Genomic DNA, 20,816 nt, shown 5'->3' on the forward strand with positions numbered 1-20,816 from the left:
AGGTAGATAGATTGAGAGATAGATAGATAGATAGATAGATAGATAGATAGATAGATAGATAGATACTATAAGAAAGACTAAGTGAAGCCAGGATCAGTCTCCTATAGTGGAGGCCCATGGGATATACTTAACTAACCCCTTAAGGATATAACAATGTTTCAACTACATGGCTTCTGAATGTCCATCTCATTTTACTTTTTAAGGCTTTATAGGTATATTCATACCAATAAAGCTGTAGACATGCATGCATGTTTCAGCCATTTTATTTATCTTATAAGGAACAGCATAAGTGGATTGTTTAGCAATACTTTAAAAACACAGAGGTTAAAATCAGCCTGATGTCCACAAATATTAGGATGCTTGCAAAACATCCTAAATAACATCTAATCAAAGGATAAAAAGGTCAGACAGAAAAACCATTCAGTAAAAACTTCAAGAAGAACCCAGCCAGTTACAATCTTTGCTGTGTTTTACCTTAAGCATCCTGTAGTGGAGGCCAAGGGGATATACAAATATGACTCTTTAAGGACATGACAGCATTTCAGCACTGGGGATTCTGAACACTCATGACTTTATACTTTTTAAGTTATCATGGGTACTTCAGGCCATTAAAGCCAAACCCCACTACATGTAGACATGCATGCTTCAGCCTTTTTATTGACCTCATCAGTATAGCATTGATGTTACGTTAAGTCATCTGCATACTGGAAAAGCTTTGCTGTCTATACTCTGTATATGTTGCTAAACTGTGGCACTTCATCCCAAGAGACATCAGATATATTTCATCCCATGGACAATTTAAAATATTGAAAAAAATATTTGTCAACAAAATAGTCCTGCAGTTGTAAGAAGCACCTTATCAAGCCCATTTCTTATTCAGAATGTCATCCCAGTACTATTTAAAATTTCTTTGAAAACACCCCTATAAACACAACTGTCTTTCCATTTTACCAGCCCCATTATTAAGTCTACTCTTGTACAATCAGACCAAACTCAAATCATAAAAATCTCACATTTTTTCTTGGTACAGGCCTCAGCTGTTTTCTTAGCTGCTGGGATAAAATATGCATATGTGTATGTATTATTTGCTGTCTGTGAACTGAAAATAATATATGACAACACATATACACCGAAAATGATGCTCAATGTTCCACTGGTGAGAATAAGCTTAGATATTGACTGCACTGAACCATGCATGTAACATTTTAATCACTTCTTAAACTATATATTAGTGTCATGTTGCACATTTTCACTGCTAACTTATGCTAACTTCCAATGATAATGCATGTATCATGAAGCCTTTCACTCTGGGCTTACAATGAAAGGGATTTTCGCTCAGTTAGAATTTCCCACTAATAAAAGGGGAAATAAAGAAAAAAGAAAGAAAATATTTGCCTTTGGCTGTTATCTAAATGCAATTCTACTGTATTTTCATATGTTTGCCTTATGTAATATTTTTCTTGCACTGAACTGTGATACACTTTCTTTTCTAAATAGTATATTAGGCATTCAGGAAAGTCCCAGTTCTACCTAAGAAGACATGACTATTCCCTATCATTGTACTATGCATTTTTATCCTACCTTTTTCCTCTGCTGCCATCATGTCATGAGGAACTGATGGCTTGCGGACAGCACAATTAATTAAATATAAAGGGTTCCTCAGCATATATATACACACACACATACAGGTGTGCTGTATGCAACTTTTTCTTGGTTACTGATTTGAATGTCTCTCCTCTATGTAAATAAAACACATTTGAGCTGTGGCTGGATTTTTTTAACTGGTTAGTTTTCTCATGCTGTGTGGCCTCCTTGAAAAGACTGATATACAGTTCCTGTTTCTGTGGCTCCTGCCTTGCCAATGCACTGGTATTGAGAATGTCCCTGTGAAAGGCATGTGTTCAAATCCCTTGTAGCTTATCTTTCTTATTGGCAATTTGTAAATATTCAATTCATCTCTGGGTTATTCATACGTAAAATATAACAGCTAAAATCCTATTGGAAATGTATAGATTGGCTTCTAAAGATATTCATGGATCAATAGCCTAGTAAGAACTATTAAACCTATGAAAGATTTGGTCTACATAAATAACCAACCTACTACTGCATTCAAACAAATGCTATATCCTGCGACTTACATAGACATGCCCCTCTCTGGAGTGATAGAAAAACAGTATCTCCTTGTGAAAGTTACGCAGCAGGGATTAAAGTCCATGGTACCTTAGTTTCAGAAGATTGCATGCAATCCCATTCTATCAGCCAAGTAGATTTTGAATATTCTGGTTACACAGCAACCAACACCGTGTCAGTGCAGATTGTCAGGTTCAATATGAAAAACTTTCAGAATTATCTAATTAGCTTCTAGCATCAGTTAGAGGATCACCTGTTAAAAGACACTTAATGATTTCTCTACGAACCAAGGATCACAGTAGGCTGTGACATCTACCCAGGCCTCATGGTTTTGTTGCACTATCTCAGTATGTCAGGATGGAAATAATAGACATAGAATGGAGACCAGTGGTTCTGCACATTTGGGCACTTGGCCCTCACTGTAGAAGGAGATGCATATCATTCTGAAAAAATATATGGTGACTGTCCCTCTGGCTACTAAGGATTTACAGTATTTCTTCACCAAAGTGATGCTAGAACATTAATGTATAATATCTTATAATATTAGAAATAAACAGGCAAGATGTCATAAAATGTTTCTAATTTTGACAGATAATCTTGCAATTATAGGCTCTATTATCATCTCTGGGCCTGCATTCAGTGTCCATCTACTAGGGGAGAGCAGTGTTTTGGCAGACTCTATAGGCTAATCAGTGCTGTTAATCATGAGATGTAACTAACTTCAGAGTTATTTGTACCTTGACACTGATGTGAGGAATATCAGAAAGAACTCACACCAAAGTTTTAGACCAGACTCCAAGATACTTTGTTAAAACAATGGAATGGCATGTCTGCATATGTGTTTTGTCCAATGTCTCTATTTCAAAGATTCCAATGCAGAAAAAAAACAAGAACCAAAAAAAAAAAAAAAACACCAAATGGCTGCGGCACAGGCACCTTCCAAGACCTTTCAGGACCATTTTATTGAACCAAAATAAGCTGTCAAGCACTTTCGTCTTTCCATACAAGACTTCTTCTTTCACATCATATTGTTTCCATTTTATAATTACATTCACACTACATGTTTTTGAAAAACAACCAATAAAACAACTTTAACATTTCATTCCACCAAACTCTAAAAACTGTGTTACAATAAACCTAATCACAATCTAAAACAAGAACAAAAATTATCCAAAAATATTTGTATTTATATTGAGAATCACAATCTTCAAGACTTTTTAATTCATTTTAAAACTGGAATTAGTGAACATTAGTCATTGAGATCTGGGCGGGGGGGGGGTAAGGGCATCACGATTTAAAATCCAGATTAACTCCTTTTTGTTTAGGTGTTCATTTGTGAAATAACCCTTAGGGTCACTTTCGATATAATCTAATACCACAAACTTAAATTTATGGTCTGGAAATTGTGAATTGCTTGTAGATCTTGTCTTTCAGTCTATGACTGGTCTTGCCTATATAAAATGTGCTACAACCTTGACACAAAGCCCCATAAACCACCCCCTTAGAGTGACAATTAACATGTTTTTTAACAACAAATTTCATTCCATTGAGCATAAAAAACTCACAAACCAAAATGTAGTGGCATTGACTGCAATGGTTACATTTAAACATCCATTTAGATCTAACTTCACTATTCCCATTAGGCTTCATTTCCAATAAATTCTTGAAGGATCTACCTTTCCTAAACACAACCTTTGGTCTATCACCAAATCTCTTATCATTACCTAGCAATAATCGGCCAAAACTTTACTACAACATCCACAATGTCAAGTTACAATCAAGGGATGTTCATAAAATCACTATTTACATTCACACTATTATAAGGTGATAATGTAGTCACTACACTCTGATTCCCCCTATTAGAAATAGGTAACAATGGCAGGTATGTACCCCAATTTCTTTTGTCACACACTTCATCTTTCACTGAGCGTAATAACTCCGATGGATAACCACGTCTGTAAAACATATCCATTGATTTATCAATTTCTAATGAAAATTCCTCATCTTTTGAAATCATAATAGCCAACCTGACCAGTTGGCCTTTAACAACAGCTCTTTTTTGAAAGATGGGATTTCAGCTATAAAAATGGCGATATGAATTAGAAAACATACTTTGAATGTTAGAACAACAACATTCGCTATTGCAATCTTTAGTGACCATTATATCTAAATAGGCCAGCTTGTCTTTGGTCTCCTCATGGGTAAATCTTAAAAAGAAGATACGCCTGTTAATAAATTCCAAAAATTCAATTAATTTAACCTACGCATCCACCCAAACCAGAAAAATATCATCCAAAAATCTGGTACAAAAACTCCAACATTTGGCAAAAGCACTAATAAAGACGAAATAATTTTTTCCAGGAGGCCATGATGAGGTTGGCAAAACTGGGGGCACATAATGCTCCCATTGCCACACCACTGAGTTATTTAAACAATTGCCCTTCAAAATAAAGGAAATCGTTTACCAATTAATGTGGCCACCATGTTAATCGCATCTGTTTCTAGTAAACCCACATCATCCAAAATCTTATCTAACCAGTCTAAGCCTTCCCTATGTGGAATAATGGAGTTTAAATTTTGCATATCAATAGTCACCAAAAAACAGTCTTTATAGAACTCAAGTCTAGTCATATTGGAGAAAAAAATCCCATGAGTCTCTACAAATCTGCTCTACAGCATTGACTGACTGATTAAGTAGGTTGTCTACAAATTTCACAATATAAAAAGTTCTACTCCTTCCAACATCCACTACAGGTCTTAATGATGGATTGTGGAAGTCCTTCTGTATTTTTGAATTTCTAAAAACACCCACAGTAACAGGGTTAGCATTGCAAAGGTAATTATATATATATATATATATATATATATATATATATATATATATATATATATATATAAAGTGATTCGACCCTGCATAAGCATATCAAAAAGGCAGGCAACAATTTTAGAATAAGCAAGATTAAGCTTGTTTTTAGAAATTTGGCCGTAGGTATCCATAAAAAGAAGTTCATACATTTGATTATTGTAGTCTTCTACATCCATAATAACAATCCCCCACCCTTATCTGGCTTCATTACTCTAATGCTTTTATTTTTGCACAATTCCTTGAAAAGCTGCTCTTCCTCCTTGGTTAAATTAATAGTTTCCTCCTTCCTAGTCTTAACCCTGTTAATCAACCGTATACCTCTTTCGCATAAATAACAAATAACAAATAACATAAGCCAGTTATTGAGTGGTGGGTAAAAAGTACTAGCTTTCTTTATGCTAGTCTTGTTATTAGACAGTTGATTCATTTTATCAGAATTAAACCACAAAGCCAAATTTTGTTTCCTCATATATAGTTTGAAATCAATCAAAATCTCAGCTAAATCAGATTTACGAGCTGGAACAAAACTCAAATCCTTGCATAAAACATTTGCATGATCAATATAGAATTGGTAGCTAGAATATTTATAAATAGTAAAGTCCTTATCAGAATTTTGAATGAAAACAGGCACAGAGTTAACATCAACTGGCTTGCTTTGGTCAAAATCAAAAGTAGATACAAACAAGCTGTTAACTACCTTGTTGCCGTTCAAACCTGAACTTAACAAGCCATTTTTTAAAGGACTTACATTTAAATCATTACCATCAATTGAGTGGTCAATTTTCAATTCACGACTAATGTTATTAACTCCATAAAATACATTTTCACTGTTGAAATCGTCAAATAAATAAATACCAACATCAGATACTGATGCGATATCACTACATTCCCCAGCTGTTGAAAAATGACAGTTGTTGCAGTCCACTAAATCAACATTTAAGACATTCTCCTCATAAGCCAAGGTTTCCAAAATGAGAGCGCTTGACTGCTTATTTTAGTTCAGTAAAGTGGTCCTGAAAGGTTCCTATGCCTCTATTTCAAAGATTACTGCTAACGAGAGGAAATGAAAAATACATATGATTTTCCATAACTCTTCCTATCCAAGACAAATGTGCTTTCTTAAGTTGGAGAGAGCAGAACATTTATTCCAGCAACCAGACAGGTAACAACCTCAAGTAAAACAAGTGGTGGTGGGCTGCAGTTGTACTTCTCATATCAGAATCTGCAGCATGCAGAGACTCAGAAGCTGAGACATTGATTCTGAATAGAGACTTTTTTTCTGCAAGAAGACAGAGTTATAAAAAGAAACGGGCTGCTAGGTAATTTTATTTGGCAGAACAGTGGGGGATTTATTACTAGTATAGGGGTAATTGCTTACTGTCTCTTCGAGTAGAGTTACAGTATCTATTGTTTCAGAGTACCTATCACGTTTATTTAGTTTAGTTTTTTTTTTCCGACTCTTCCATTAAGGTTCACTTTCATCAGTTTGTCACTTATGAAAAGGCGACTTCAGCATGGAAATTGTTATCTTTCAAAGAATCCTGACTTTGTTTAATAAAGAATTGTTGAATCACCATCTGTCTGCTTGTTTCTTTTTGTTAAAATTATTTTAAGGGGAATGGTTCACAGGTGAATACTAGGATAACTGCCCAGAAATCCCATTTTAAGCCTAGTCCATAACCTAAAACCAAAATCAAATCATGTACCTTGCGATTATGAAGTGAAGGCCTTAACCATTATGCCAAACTCACCCCTGCCAAGCTCACCTCTTCTCTTAGAGAAGCCTCATCTGGGAAAATTTGGGAGCTACATGTCCTTATGTCCTATGTAGCATCCTACAAGATCCAGGCTGTCTTTCATACAAACCCTTCCTTTAGACAAATGGTCATATCAGACAATACTTTAAATAATCAATCCAGCCTACTTGCTTCCAACTACATGTTCATTATTCCTTTTGTACTTTATGGAGTTTAGGAGGCAAGCATTTCTTTGTATTTCCAGAAGCAAAAATTTTAGAATAACTGTCTAACTTTTCATGTCATTTGCTCTGGCAGGTTTTACTGTCTAGAGGTGACACCTGTATGCTGAGCAGCAAATAATATATATTGCATACATTTACCAAACATGACAAGTTTGATTACATTTTATGTCAAAATGATGTTTTGCCATAGTAAGCATCCAGGTAATAATAGCGGAGACCTGCAGCCATTCAGCATATTCATTGCTACAGCCATAGTATGGGCAGGGCAGATGAGTTGGCTGTCCCAGAAGTTAAACTGTTGGAGAACTGAATGACGTGCTAATTTTAGGGGTAAAACACAGTTCCACTATTTAAAAGCTATCAACAGTGACGTAGCTAGAGTTTTTGCCTCCTGGGACTATCTTTGAGTTTGCCGCCCCTCCCCCTCACAAAATCATAGTCAATTGAGGACCCCCATACACATCCCTCCCCCTCTGCAGCCATTCCAGTGTCCCAATACTTGGCTATTTCTTCCCACTCAACTTAAATACTGTAATGAGTATCTGTACAGTTGAGAGGTATGCCACCTGTGACAAAAGGCGGTACTGCCATTACAGCTAGCTGGAATTTTGTAAATAATTATATGTAATTTGTGAATATCAAACTGATTTATACAATATGCTTGTGTTACAAATGTATTAGAACTGTATGTCATGTATATCAAACTGCTTTATACAGGTGTGTGTTGAAAAGGCATTTGTAAAGTGCTTGTGCTTAAATCCCAGTGTGCCCTACAGGAAGAGAACAGACACACACACACACACACACACACACACACACACACACACACACACACACCTGAGGAAGGCTGGCACAGGTGTACTAGCTATTCCCCCTTCTGCTCAGACTATAAGGTAGTTACCACTGCCACCAACCCCTACTTATCAGCTACTATAAAGGCCCTTACAAAGGGTGACCAGTCCTTCTGTGTAATGTTACCATTATCCAAATGGTAAGTGAGACCAAGACTAAGGCTATTTAGGAGTGGTCTGTACAGTGTCACCAAATACATATGCAAGTACACTAAGAGCTTAAATATGTGTCACGAATAGCCACAAATATAGGTTTAAATATATTTAATAATAAATAATAAAAAAACAAGTCAATACTCAAACAACACAGTAACTGCATAATTCAGAATCAAAGGAAATATTTTAAAACAACATTGCAGGACAGTCTGAAATAATGCAGAAAACATCTAAACTAATCTTCACTGTATTCCTATCTATATCTAAAAGAAATTATTGTACCCTAGATTTACTTACATAGCAAGGCAGATGCAGAAGTGCTGAATGGATACTTTTAGGTCCAAGACAAGATACAAAATGCCCAGTCTCTCTAACTGAGAGAGTTATTAAATTAATATCACATATTACTGCTGGGTTGGCCTGGATGAGATCACTCCTTGTCACCTGCTGTCAGTTCCCAGACTAACAGAAACTTAACAGAATTTAACATTTCTATGTAAAAAATACATATTTCTCAGATGTCTGCTAAGAACTGTAAGTCATAAAACAGTTAGCAATTATTTCTGTTTCAAGATCATAGGAAAACCTCTAACTCTAGATATTTGGTCTGCTTACTGAGTAATAACACAATCATAAAACACTTTACTTTTCAACTTATTTTCTTGAAGTTTTGCAAGTTAACTCTGTATGTTCCAGCTTCTACTATTAAAACATGCATTTGCACAGGTATGCTTATATACATTTCTGTTCTTTTACAGTAGAGTACACTGTGGATCATTCTTGAATCTCAGTACATGGCATACAGTTCCTGACATTTGTAAGACAAGCATATGAATTATATTAATATTCACAAATGACAAATGATTATTTGCAAAAGTCCAGATAGCTGGTCTGGCCGTGTCACAATAAAGCATATGAATCATATTAATATTCACAAATGACATATGATTATTTACAAAATTCCAGATAGCTGGGTCACACTAGCAGTGATATTTTCCATGTTATTTTGAAACGTCTCTTAGTGAGACAGAGCATTCTGCATTCTGTCTGGGACCTGACAACAACAAGAACCATTCAGTACATCTGCCTTGCTCTAAGCAAGTTTTTTAGGGAATAGTAATTCTCTTACATACAGTCAGGAATATAGTTAAACTTAGTTTAGATTTTGTTTTTCTTTAATTGTGTGAGCCTGTATTGCAATGTTATTTTAAATGTTTTCTGTGGTCTTGAACTCTGATGTCACTGTGAATATATATTTAGTATTGTCTTGATCTTTTATTATTTATTATTAAATATATTTAAACCTTTGACTGTGGCTGATCTGTGTAGAGATATTTAAATTTTAAGAGTATTGGCATACCTATTTGTTGACACTGTGGGGGCCACTCCTAATAGCCTTGCTCTTGGTCAAACTACCATTTGTATTAGTATTAATATTACACAGTAAAATTGGACACCCTTTGTTAAAGGCTCTAAAGTAGCTAATAAGGATTGACTGGTGGCAGTGGTAACTACCTTATTGTATGGACAGAAGGGAGCATTGCTAATAACCTGTACCAGCCTTTCCCAGGTGTTTGTGTGTGTGTGTGTGTGTGTGTGTGTGTGTGTGTGTGTGTGTGTGTGTGTGTGTGTGTGTGTGTGTGCGCAAATCAAATCTCAAAGAGTGTGTGTCAGCTACTTGGACAGGGACACAAAGCCCTGGTTGGACAGAAAAGGTGCTGGAGACCTTGTCTTGGTCACTCAGCTGAGCTCACAACTCCATAGCTGTGCCAGTGGAGAGTCTTACTAGAAATATGGAGGAAAAGGGAGAAACCAGCCCTGGACTGACTGTGGTGTCTGTGTGCTCTTAAGGGAAATTGCACTTGATGCAGAGAGCTGCATGTGGAAATACTGTATGTGTACCTGTTATCCTCCCAGTGAATGTCCCCTCCAGGTACCAGTGGTGAAGATTGAGGCTCCTTGATTACTGGTCCAGTGGAGGGCCATCACACCACCAATATCAGTAAATATGCACAATCTCTGCAGAAGTAAAAATCATCTAAACAATTCCACATTAGAGAGATCTGTAACTAATGATGAGGTTGCTGCTAGCAAGCAACTTTTTATTTCATTGTGTCATCTACAAATAATGTGTCTGTTGCCCTTGAAGAATAAATTGCCTATGTTAACATAAAAAATTATAAGCTGCTAATATTGCAATAGGGAATGGATGACAAACTGACAACACATTCTAAATTTCTAGGCATTTCATTTAAAGGAGGACATACTCAGGACAGCAGCACCACATCCTCTTAAAGTACAAGACAATAATAGTCTCTCAGTATATAAGAGACCATATTTATTAGATTCAGACCATTCAATAAATAATGTTACTTGTAATCCTTTTTTCTTTGACTATAGTACCTGTTTTTCCTACTTTTTAACTATTGCTACTAAACAATTCCACACTATTAAATTATTTTCATTTTCAGTAATCCTTTGTAGTTCATATTTCTAGTGTCTGTAACTTACATAACATAACTTATGTCTAGCCATCATGTTTAAGATTTAACTAGCTGTGAGACCTGGGAAGTATGTCATACAATGTTTTGGACAATTTATAGATTAGCTATGATATTTTCTGTTAATTTTCAGTGTCTTCATTTTTTATGCAGACATTTTACTACTCTTGTTTCCCTCCTCTGTACACGTCTCCATCTTCCCAGCATCTTTGCATTATGGTATTGAGAGTTAGATCATAATTTAATTTCTACTTCTAATGTCTCTGCCTACATATCCCAAGATCACACAGTCTATATTCACTGTACTCCTGCATTAATATCCATCCTTTGCATTGTCTGAAATAGCTGACATAAATATACAAATAAACACATGCACACACACACACACACACACACACACACACACACACACACACACACACACACACACACACACAGTATACTCTTCTCCTTGCCTTCAGTACCATCATCAAATGCATATTGCTTTGCACTTCTTTTCATTAAACATAAGCTGAAATACTGTCTACATTTCTATAATTTTGCCAATTCCTAACTAATCTTGTAGTAACTTACTTGTATGTTGTAAAGATAAAAGAAGACAGGCTGCAGGAAATACAAAGATACAGACAGCAACACAAGAAAGGAACGTCTTCTTGTATTTAAAATTGTGCACAGGTGGAAAGGAAGAACAGGACATCTGTGCAACTATGCACACACAGATATGACATGACAGGTGTGTGCGACTGGACCATTCTTAAAAAAGACTGCCTTTAAAAACAAAAACGGTACTTTTTTAATTAAAAAGTAAATGTAACAGTCCCTTGGCAAGTGAAGTAAAAAATCACTTCATGACAGCTTGCATTGAGTTAGATTGTGCTTTTCTTTCAAAGTCAGCAATAAGTTATAAGGATTTGGAACAATGAAAATATTTCTTATAAACCTTCTTTGCTGTCATGATTAATGCCATGTTATGTTTAAACTGTGGAAGGCTAAATGGAGGATACACTATGGTAAAGAAGTGTATGGATATCAACATGATAGTGTAATATAAAACTCACCTATGTATTTACACTTCAACCTTGGTCACTTCCCCCTCACTTGTGTTCAACTTACCTATTTATTTGTGGCCATTAATTCCTACACACTCTTGTAAACTGAGATGGGGTGTATACATGAGCAGTTCATAGGATCATAAGATCATAGGAGATTACTAAGCTATTTACCCGGAGATCATTTTAAGCCTAGCCATTTCAACCCAATGTAATACTGTAGAGGTACTAGTCAATACCCAAGATTGCATTTAGTGATGACTGCCCATGTCCAGGAGAGTTGTTGTTGGTGCTATCCCTTGTAAGAATTTATGGTGCCCTATCCACTCATTCAGTTTCCTCTTGAACAGTTTCATAGAGGTGCTCTGTTTTACATGAACTGGTGTGCTCTGTTTTACATAAACTGGTAGCCTGTTCTTAAGACATGGCAGTCACTAGGAGATAAATCTGTCCCTCTAGCATGTCCTATTTAAGTCATAGGCCATATTTAAGTCCCTGGAATTAGTAGCCCTAGACCCATTTGATTTACAGATATGAGTAAGTTCATTAGGTCTGGGTCTTGGGTTGCTTTCTAGGCCAGGCATGAGTCTCCCCTAAGAAATGTATATGAAACAGACTATATTGACAGGGATTTTACTCAGTCTGTGTAAGGCACAAGCTGGATGCCCTTGATCTTCTTTATTAGAAACCTTTGAGGCCTCTCTAATTGCTGTAGATGCTTTGTTCAGTACATACTGAATAGGGCGTTATACTCAATTATGGATCGGATAAGTGCCGAGTATAGGGGGGCTATAACTTCTTTTGCTCTTGAGGCAATGCCTTACTAATCAAGTAAGCTACATGGAAAGCTTTCCTTACAATGGTAGACATGTGGTGGTCGAAGTTAAGGTCACAGTCAGCCTGTGATCCCAGGTTCCCTTACCACTTCATGGGTACTTCGGGTATTGTTATTGATTTGAATAGTGTGAAGGGACATTGTTTGTGCTGAAGGGAATGATGATGCAATTCTCTGCATTCAGTGTGAGACCATGACTAAGACAGCAGTCATTAGTTTGCGTAAGAACCTCCTGGAGTGTACTGACTTCATTTGGGGATTCAATTATTGCACTTAGTTTGCAGTCATCTGCAAACTTGGTAAGCCACAACCCTTTAGTATTGACCTGAACATCTGAGAAGTATATACCAGATAGTAGTGAGCCCAGCACTGATGCCTGTGGCACTTCATTGGTAAAAGGTCTGCTAGTTGATGTGGAGTCACCCACTTTGATAGCGTATGTCCGGTTTGTCAGCCATTTGGCAACCCATCTTACAATGAAGGGGTTTGCATTCAGTTTGCTAAGTTTATTGGCAATGCCTGAATGTGTTGCATTGAAAGCCGTTGCCAAGTTGAGGTATGCTGTGTGCACAGATTTGCCCTAAGCAATGGCCATGGCCACACTTTCAAAGAAATCCACCAGATTTAACAGGCAGGATCTGCCCTTCACAAAGCCAAATTAGGTATGGTCCAGGATTTGGTGGTCACCTATGTCTTAATTTATGAGGTCCATAATGATACATTCCATGGCCTTACAGATAACGCTGGTCAGGCTTATGTGTCTGTAATTCCCTGGATCTGTTGCTAGTTGCTAGGCCTCCTTTGTGCAGGGGAATAACTGTAGTTGTTCTCCATTCTACAGGAACAAAGCCTGGGGTTAGGCTGTGATTGAAAAGAGTACTTAGTGGTGATGTTAGTTCTTGTTTTAGCCTGTTTGGAAGAAAGCCTGGCATGCTATCTGGTCCCATAGAGGGTGCATTCTTTGCCTTGGGCAGGGCTTTGAGGACCTGGTCTTCAGATATGTATAGTGGGGGGAAGTTTGGAGGAGGGTTTGTTGTAAGTTGGGATGGATAAAGGAGTGGAATTTTCACCAAACCTATCTGCTAGCAGGTTTGCTATCTCTGTGGAGTCAGTGTGTATGATACTGTTGGCCAGCAGTTCTGCACTTGCTTGGGTCCTACCCTTTAGGTCACATACATAGCTGTAAAAGGCCTTGTGGTTAACCTTGGCAGTACTTGCTAGGTTTCTGAGGTGCTCAAAGGAGCTCTTGGATGATTTGACAAGTTGTCTTATTTGCCTGTTCTGCTAAGGCTGAGGAGGGTGTTTTTCCATTGCTAGGTCCTTGCCTTTGTTTTCTTGGAAAGTAACTTTTTGCATTTATTGGAGAATTTGTTGATGCTGGAAGCTTGATTTTACTTGGGGATCTGGATTTGATTCTATCTGGTACAGCTGAGTTTATACACATATGCAAGTGACTGTACAGGACTTCAGTGTAAGCTTTGGTGTAAGTGCCACTTTTAGCTTGGAGTGGGGCTTGGAATGCATTTATACCTTCACCTTGGAGGGTACAGTTTGCCTTGGTGAAGTTTTGTAGTCTGATTTCACCCTTTGTGAGTTCTGGTGTTGGTGTTAATTTGAAGGTGACTGATTTGTGGTCAGTTTTAACTAATGAGGGTCCAACAGTTGCAGCAGTGCACCTCTTTGACATGTTGGCGAGGATGAGATCTAGAATGTCTTTTCTTCTTGTTAGGGTATGGACAATTTTCCCCAGGGTATTTGAATTCACAAAGTCAAGGAACTTTGTGCTTGCAAGTTTGGGATAGAGGAGTAGGTTTCGCAGTTGATGGTGGGATAATTGAAACCCTCATAACCAGTGTATTTGGTAAAATTTGGATTGTCTTCAGTTTGGTTTGCTAAGGTAATGCTTAAAGCCAGAATTAGCCTACTGCACAGTTAAAATAATCTAGGGAGTCAGTCTTTTTAGTAGAATTGTTTAGAAATATATATTCTAGACTTGTCTATCTCTATTAAAAACATATAATATAGTCACTATATTTTCATGCTGCAACTCCATGACAGGAGTTGCTTTTTCTCAATATGCTACTACTCGATGAAAAACTGACTTAGGAAGCATACAGTTGATATTAAACCAAAGGTAAAGGGTTCCTTTGCTATTTCTGTTAAGTTTATGTATCTGCAGTTTTTAGAGTCTTATTTCTGATACTTTGAAAGCTTTTTTTCCATCTAAAAACTAGACAATACTTCTTATAACCTGGCAGATTAGCTAGCCAATCATGGAAGTGATTTGTTGCTGAAATCTAGCCCAAGGTTCACAACCTCTGAGAATTTACAGCTTAGTGTTCAAAACTAAACACTGAATATCTGAATGAGAACTGCCCTTTACCGTTACTGTTATGGTGAGTACTTTAAGTCATCTTTTTTTTTTCCTGAACGTCAATTTTTTTGTTTTAAACATGTGAGAAATATACAAGAAAACTAGAAAATGATCCATCATTGTGCCCTCAGTGATGCAGGCCCAGGACTGTGTCTCTGAAAACCATTCTTAGCCATACACAGCACCAAATCCAAAGTCACCAGCTATGGTATAACCCCTCTCATCCATGTATAAGCAGTCCTACTGTATCAGTCAAAATGTATCTCACTCTGCCCAATATTACTCCAAAACTCTACTAATCAAGATTCAGTGGTAAGAAAGATGGTCTTATCTAAAAGACATCTACATCTTTCCAAACAAAATAGCTTAACACAATTGTTTTACAGCCAGAGCTGAGTGGAACCAAACATATGGTCTCTGTCTCTCTAAACGGTCTAAATCAATGTATAAAATACTCTTAAAAGGTATCACTGCATGTAAAACAGTCATACAATTTTTGTACTTTTCAAAATGAATCTAGACCAACCTTGCCATTCTCCTGTTCTGTATCAAAGAACATAATATTCCTGGTGAAACTTTTTATGATGTTCAAGACTGAGGAGACTCTTAGTTAGGAAAATAATAACTAAAAGCAGATAGAGATTACTTAATAAACTAGGGGTCATCTAAATAATGTATCACATATGCAACTTCTCATTTGCACTCTAACAATTCCACTAAAGAGCTAAAAGGAATAACATTATGCATGCGACTCTATACCCTGAGTGTGTAAATTTGTAAAAAATAGTCTTTGTTAGTTTTGAAACAAAAAGGTTTACAAGTCTCAGACACAGCAGTAGCAAAGTTCATTCTGTAGCAGCCTGTGCCAGATGCCACATCAGAAAATATTCCAACATCAACCTGGTATTTTCAATGTAGAATGTGATAAAACCTTTTCCAAAGTCATTACTGATTGAAGGCAAAATGAAATGGACAGAATAAATGACACAGTCGTGCAAACGTTTACCGTTATTGTTATTATATGAACCAAACTCACTGTGAAATGACACACTGCATGTAGCCTCAAAATCAAACTGCCTTCGACCCGCGTTACATCATACTAACCTTTATATTCTGAGGTGGGTATACAATTTCTACTACAGAAAGTGAATTCTTAGCTTTCATAAAGATAGTATCCCTTGCAAAATATAGCTAACAATTTCATGTGAAATGTACCATTAATGGAGCTCCTTTTTTCAATTTAGTTTCTGTTTCCTAGTTTCATGAGGTCATACAATTTAATTAGTGCTGCAATGTCTTCCTTCCTCAATGCATTGTTTTCAGTTTTGATAACATCAGTGTTTCCTTCTGGATTTCTACCAGCCAGATTTCTAACCTCTTTAAAACCTTTAGCATCACTTGATCTCATTATGCTATATCTATAGCTACTTAATACGATTGCCATAATCTCAGTCAGAACTCAACAAAGGCATCTGTACTCATTTCTACCACATCCTCAAAAACAAATACAAAAAAATAACAAGCATATGTATGGAATGTCAGTCTAACTTATAATTAATCAGACAATCTAGAAAAATGTTAGCCTATTCTAAAGGTTTGCAGGTGTGAATGACAATCATATATACACACCAATCATATATATATATATATATATATATATATATACATAATATCTCTCTCTCTCTCTCTCTCTCTATATATATATATATACTTCATATAATCTCTGAATCTGAAGCTCAATGCCAAAAAGTGTATTGTCATCCCTTTTGGTAAAAACTGTGTACCCATGAGCTACCAAATAGATGGTAGTCCACTTAATGCCGAAAATGTGATAAGAGACCTTGGGACACAGGTGGACAGTAGTCTCTCCTTTGATGATCACATCACCACAGTGGTCAGGAAATCCTTCTACATGGCTCATCTCATCACAAAAGGATTCTCAGCCAGAAAAAAAGAGGTCATTGTTCCCCTCTACTCATCACTCATTAGACCCATTATAGAGTACAATGCCCCTTTTGGTATGTACCTCACAAGACATCTACAACAACTGGAAACACCACAGAAATACCTCACAAAGAAGATTACTGGCCTCAAACAGATGCCCTATGCAGACCGTCTCAAAATCTACAGCTTTACTCCATCGCATATCGTCTTCTCAGGGGCGATCTCTGCCTAACATACAAAGCTATGTCAAACACAGAGCTGTTTGACATGCTCCACTTAAAGAAATCTCAATCCCTCCGAGCTACACGCTCTAGGGACCTTAACCTTGTCACCACAATAAACAGAACATGCTGGAGGGATATATTCCTCTCGCAGAGACTTCCCACACTCTGGAACAGACTACCTATCTATGTCAAACAGAGCTCCTCATTAGCACTCTTCAAGAAAAATCTTGATGATTGGATGGGAAGTGGGAAATTCACCCCGGGGATCACTTCTGTGGTTCTGCTCGACAGGGGTAAAGGAAAATAATTTTCTTGGGTGGCGAAAGCCAGGGTACATTTTTGGCTAGGCTTGTATGGGCCCTAGGGCCGGTAGCCTAGTACCTACTTATGAACCTATAATCAAAATTTCACTTACCCAAAACTTAAAAGGATGAGAGGACTTCACCGGAAACTTACTTTCACAAACACGTGGATCACTGCAATTTTACTCAGGGAAAGGAACCACTTGGCCACCATGACAAAATAAACAAAGTGAAGCAAATCAGTCGCACCCAACCCCTAACTAAATATACCAACTCCAAGATTGCAATACAGTAGGGAAAAGGGCAAAGTTCATCATGATGGCCAAGTGTGTCCTTTCCTGGAGTAAAATTCTGGTGATCCAAGTATTCATGAAAGTAAGTTTTTGGTTAAGTCATCTCATCCTTTTAAGTTTCAGTTAAGTGAACATTCAGTCATGTAAAGGACATAAGGGCAAACATATGTATATACATATGGGTCTAGTTCAGAAGACTGAAAAACCAAAAGACTGAATCCCAAAAAAGTGAAAATTCAAAATACTGAATGATGGCATTTGCCCCTTGTCCACTGTTGTATGATCTTGGAGTTGGTATATATAATTAGCAGGGGGTATGGGGGGCACAGCCCCCACATGAGAGGTGCAGGGGAGCTTTCCCCCTACATTATAAATGTGTTCAGTCTTTTGGGTTTCAGTATTTTGGTTTTTCAGTCGTCTGAAATAGACCCATATAAATATATATATATATATATATATATATATATATATATATATATATATATATATATTTAAATTTGTTGACCGGGAGTGTCCGACTGGACATGGGTCCATTTTCAGCGGAGGCCCGGGGAGAAAAGCTCCACAGTAAAATAAACAGACAGTAGTTACATTGGATTACATAGTGATTAACAATTTAACATAGAAATTACTTACAACATATTTACAGATGAAGAACATAGTACATCAGTAGACAATTAGAATCTTTATCTGTGAAGTACATAACAGGCATTAACAAATGTAACAATGAGAAGTTCCTGCTGTATAATAAGTACTAGGCTTATGAGCATCTGAGCTTGCTATCATCAAGGTAGTTAGTGGAGGTGAAAGAAAGGTAGTAGTTGGATGGGGTGGATGATATTAGAGTGGGAGTTGCAAGGGCATAGCCAGCATGTTTTAGGTGCGCTTTTAATAAAGTTTTGAAGTTGGTGCATGATGGTATGGAGGTAATTGTGGGTGGGAGTGAGTTCCATAATTTGGCTATGGCACAAGAGAATAGTGCTTCACCAGCAGAGTTATTGGCTTTAGTGATCTGCAAGTGATTTTTGTTGCTGGATCTTAGTGTTCTGGTGGTGCGATAGGGTTGGAGTAGATTCTGGAGGGATGGGACATTTAGTGGATGGTTTACTAGTTTGTGGGTGAGTGAGAGTTGATACCACTGAAGGAGGTGAGGGAGTTCAAGCCAGCCCAGTTTAGCAAGTGAGAGACAGTGGTGACTACGGTAGGATGCCCCTCTGGCGAATTTTGCGATTTTGTTGTAGCAGGTCTCTAGCTTGTTTAGATCACATTGCCTTAGGTTGGTATATACTGGAGAGGCATAAAGTAGGGTGGAGATAAGGTGGGAATTTGCTATTGAAATCTTTGCTGCTTTGGTGAGAAATTGTTTATTTCTGTATAATGCTCCTAGTTTTTTGTGGACTTTTTTTATGGTCATGGATATGTGAATGTCAAATTTTAGTTTATTGTCTATTTCCACTCCTAGCAATTTGCTGTGTTCAGTTGGGTATATAGTGGTGTTGTCTTTTGCTGTGATGTTAAAGTGAGACTTGTTTTGAGTATGTTTTGTGGGTTGGAAGATGAGTAGTTTAGTTTTGTTTGGGTTGAGTATTAATTGGGCATCGGATAACCATGTTTCAACAGAGGAAAAGGCTTCCTGTGTGACTTTTTGCAGTTTGGGCAGGGACTGGGCTGAGCAGATGATGGTAGAGTCATCTACGTATTGGATGAGTGTGCCATGTTTGGTGACAGAGGCTAGATTATTGGTGTAAACAGAATAAAGTAGGGGTCCAAGGATGGATCCTTGGGGAACCCCTATGGAGACAGGTAGTTGGGGAGATATGTCATTCTGCCATACAACGGATTGTTGGCGGTCAGACAGGTAACTCTGAAACCAGTTGGTGACTGATTGTGAGAAGGATAGGTTATTGAGGACAGAGATAAGTTGTTTGTGTGGGACCATGTCAAATGCTTTAGATAGGTCTAGGAAAGTAGCAGAGGAGAGACAGCCATTGTTTTTATGCTGAAGGATAGTGTTAGTAAAGGAGAGTAAGGCAGTGGTGGTACTATGGTTTGGTCGGAAACCATGCTGAGTACTGGAAAGGAGGTTGTTAGTAAGGAGGTAGTGTGAGATCTGAGAGTGTAAGCATCTCTCTAGTATTTTGGAGAGTGGAGAGAGAATAGCTATGAGGCGGTAATTGGTTAGTTCTGCAGAGGGTCCGCCTTTGTGGAGGGGAATTATATGTGAGACTTTTCACAATGTGGGAACGTAACTTTCTGACAGAGATTGGTTAATCAAGATGGATACTGGGTAGGCCAGAGCATCAGCTGCGATTTGTAGGTATTCACTTGGAAGGTTGTCTGCTGCTAATTTGGTGGGTTTAAGTTTAGTTAAGAGTTTTTTTATGTTGGAGGTAGGTACAGGAGAAAAAGAGAAGGCAGTGGGGAGATTACTAGTTGAAGGTGTGGATTGGAGGGGAGGGGGGTTGTGTTGTTTAGCTAGTGATAGTATGGTTTTGGTGAAGTGTGTGTTGAATGAGGTAGCAATATTTTCTGAGGAGTGAGGGATGTTAGGAGGAGGGGTACTGACTTTACCTGGGTGGAGGATGGAGTTTATGGAGGACCAGAATTGTTTGGGGCTGAGTTGTGAGGAGTCTAGGGCAGACTGGTAGTATTGGAATTTGTCCCGTTTTATTAGCTTTTTGACTCTGTTGCGTAGTTCTAGGAATTTCTGTCTAGCTGGTGGGGGTTTTGATTTTGCGCCAGTGCTCCCAGGCTTTATCCCTGTTTTTCATTTCTGACTTAGTGGTTTTCTGTAGCCATGGGGAGGGTTGTGCTTTGGTTCTGGAAAATCTTATGGGGGCATGGTAATTAAGGATGTTCAGGAAGGTAGTATTAAAAGATTCAACTGCGTCATCTAGACTGAGGTACTTTAGAGCATGCTAGTTACATTCTTTGAGGGATGAGATGAATGTGAGTGGGTTAAAGTTTATTTTTTTACGTATTTGAAGATAGATGACAGGTTTAGCTTGGTACAGGTTTTTTTTGAGCAGGAATGTTGGGGAGTGATCACTGAGGCTATCTGATAAGCAGCCTGTTATATATGACTGGGGGTTCTTACTGACTAGTATCCAATCCAGGGTAGAGTGCTTGCTGGAGTTTTTATTTATCCTTGTTGGTGACTGGACTAGTTGGATGAAGCCATGAAGGTGTACATGATGGGTTGGATTGTTGCCAGAACAGGATTGCCAGTCAATATTGAAATCACCTAAGATGATAGTTTCTTGGGGGAGATGGTGGGTAGACCAGCTGAGGAGGTTTTCTAGTGGAGGGA

The sequence above is a fragment of the Protopterus annectens genome, chromosome 3.part1 (assembly GCF_019279795.1).
Source record: "Protopterus annectens isolate FY-2018-M chromosome 3.part1, PAN1.0, whole genome shotgun sequence".
NCBI lineage: Eukaryota > Metazoa > Chordata > Ceratodontiformes > Protopteridae > Protopterus > Protopterus annectens.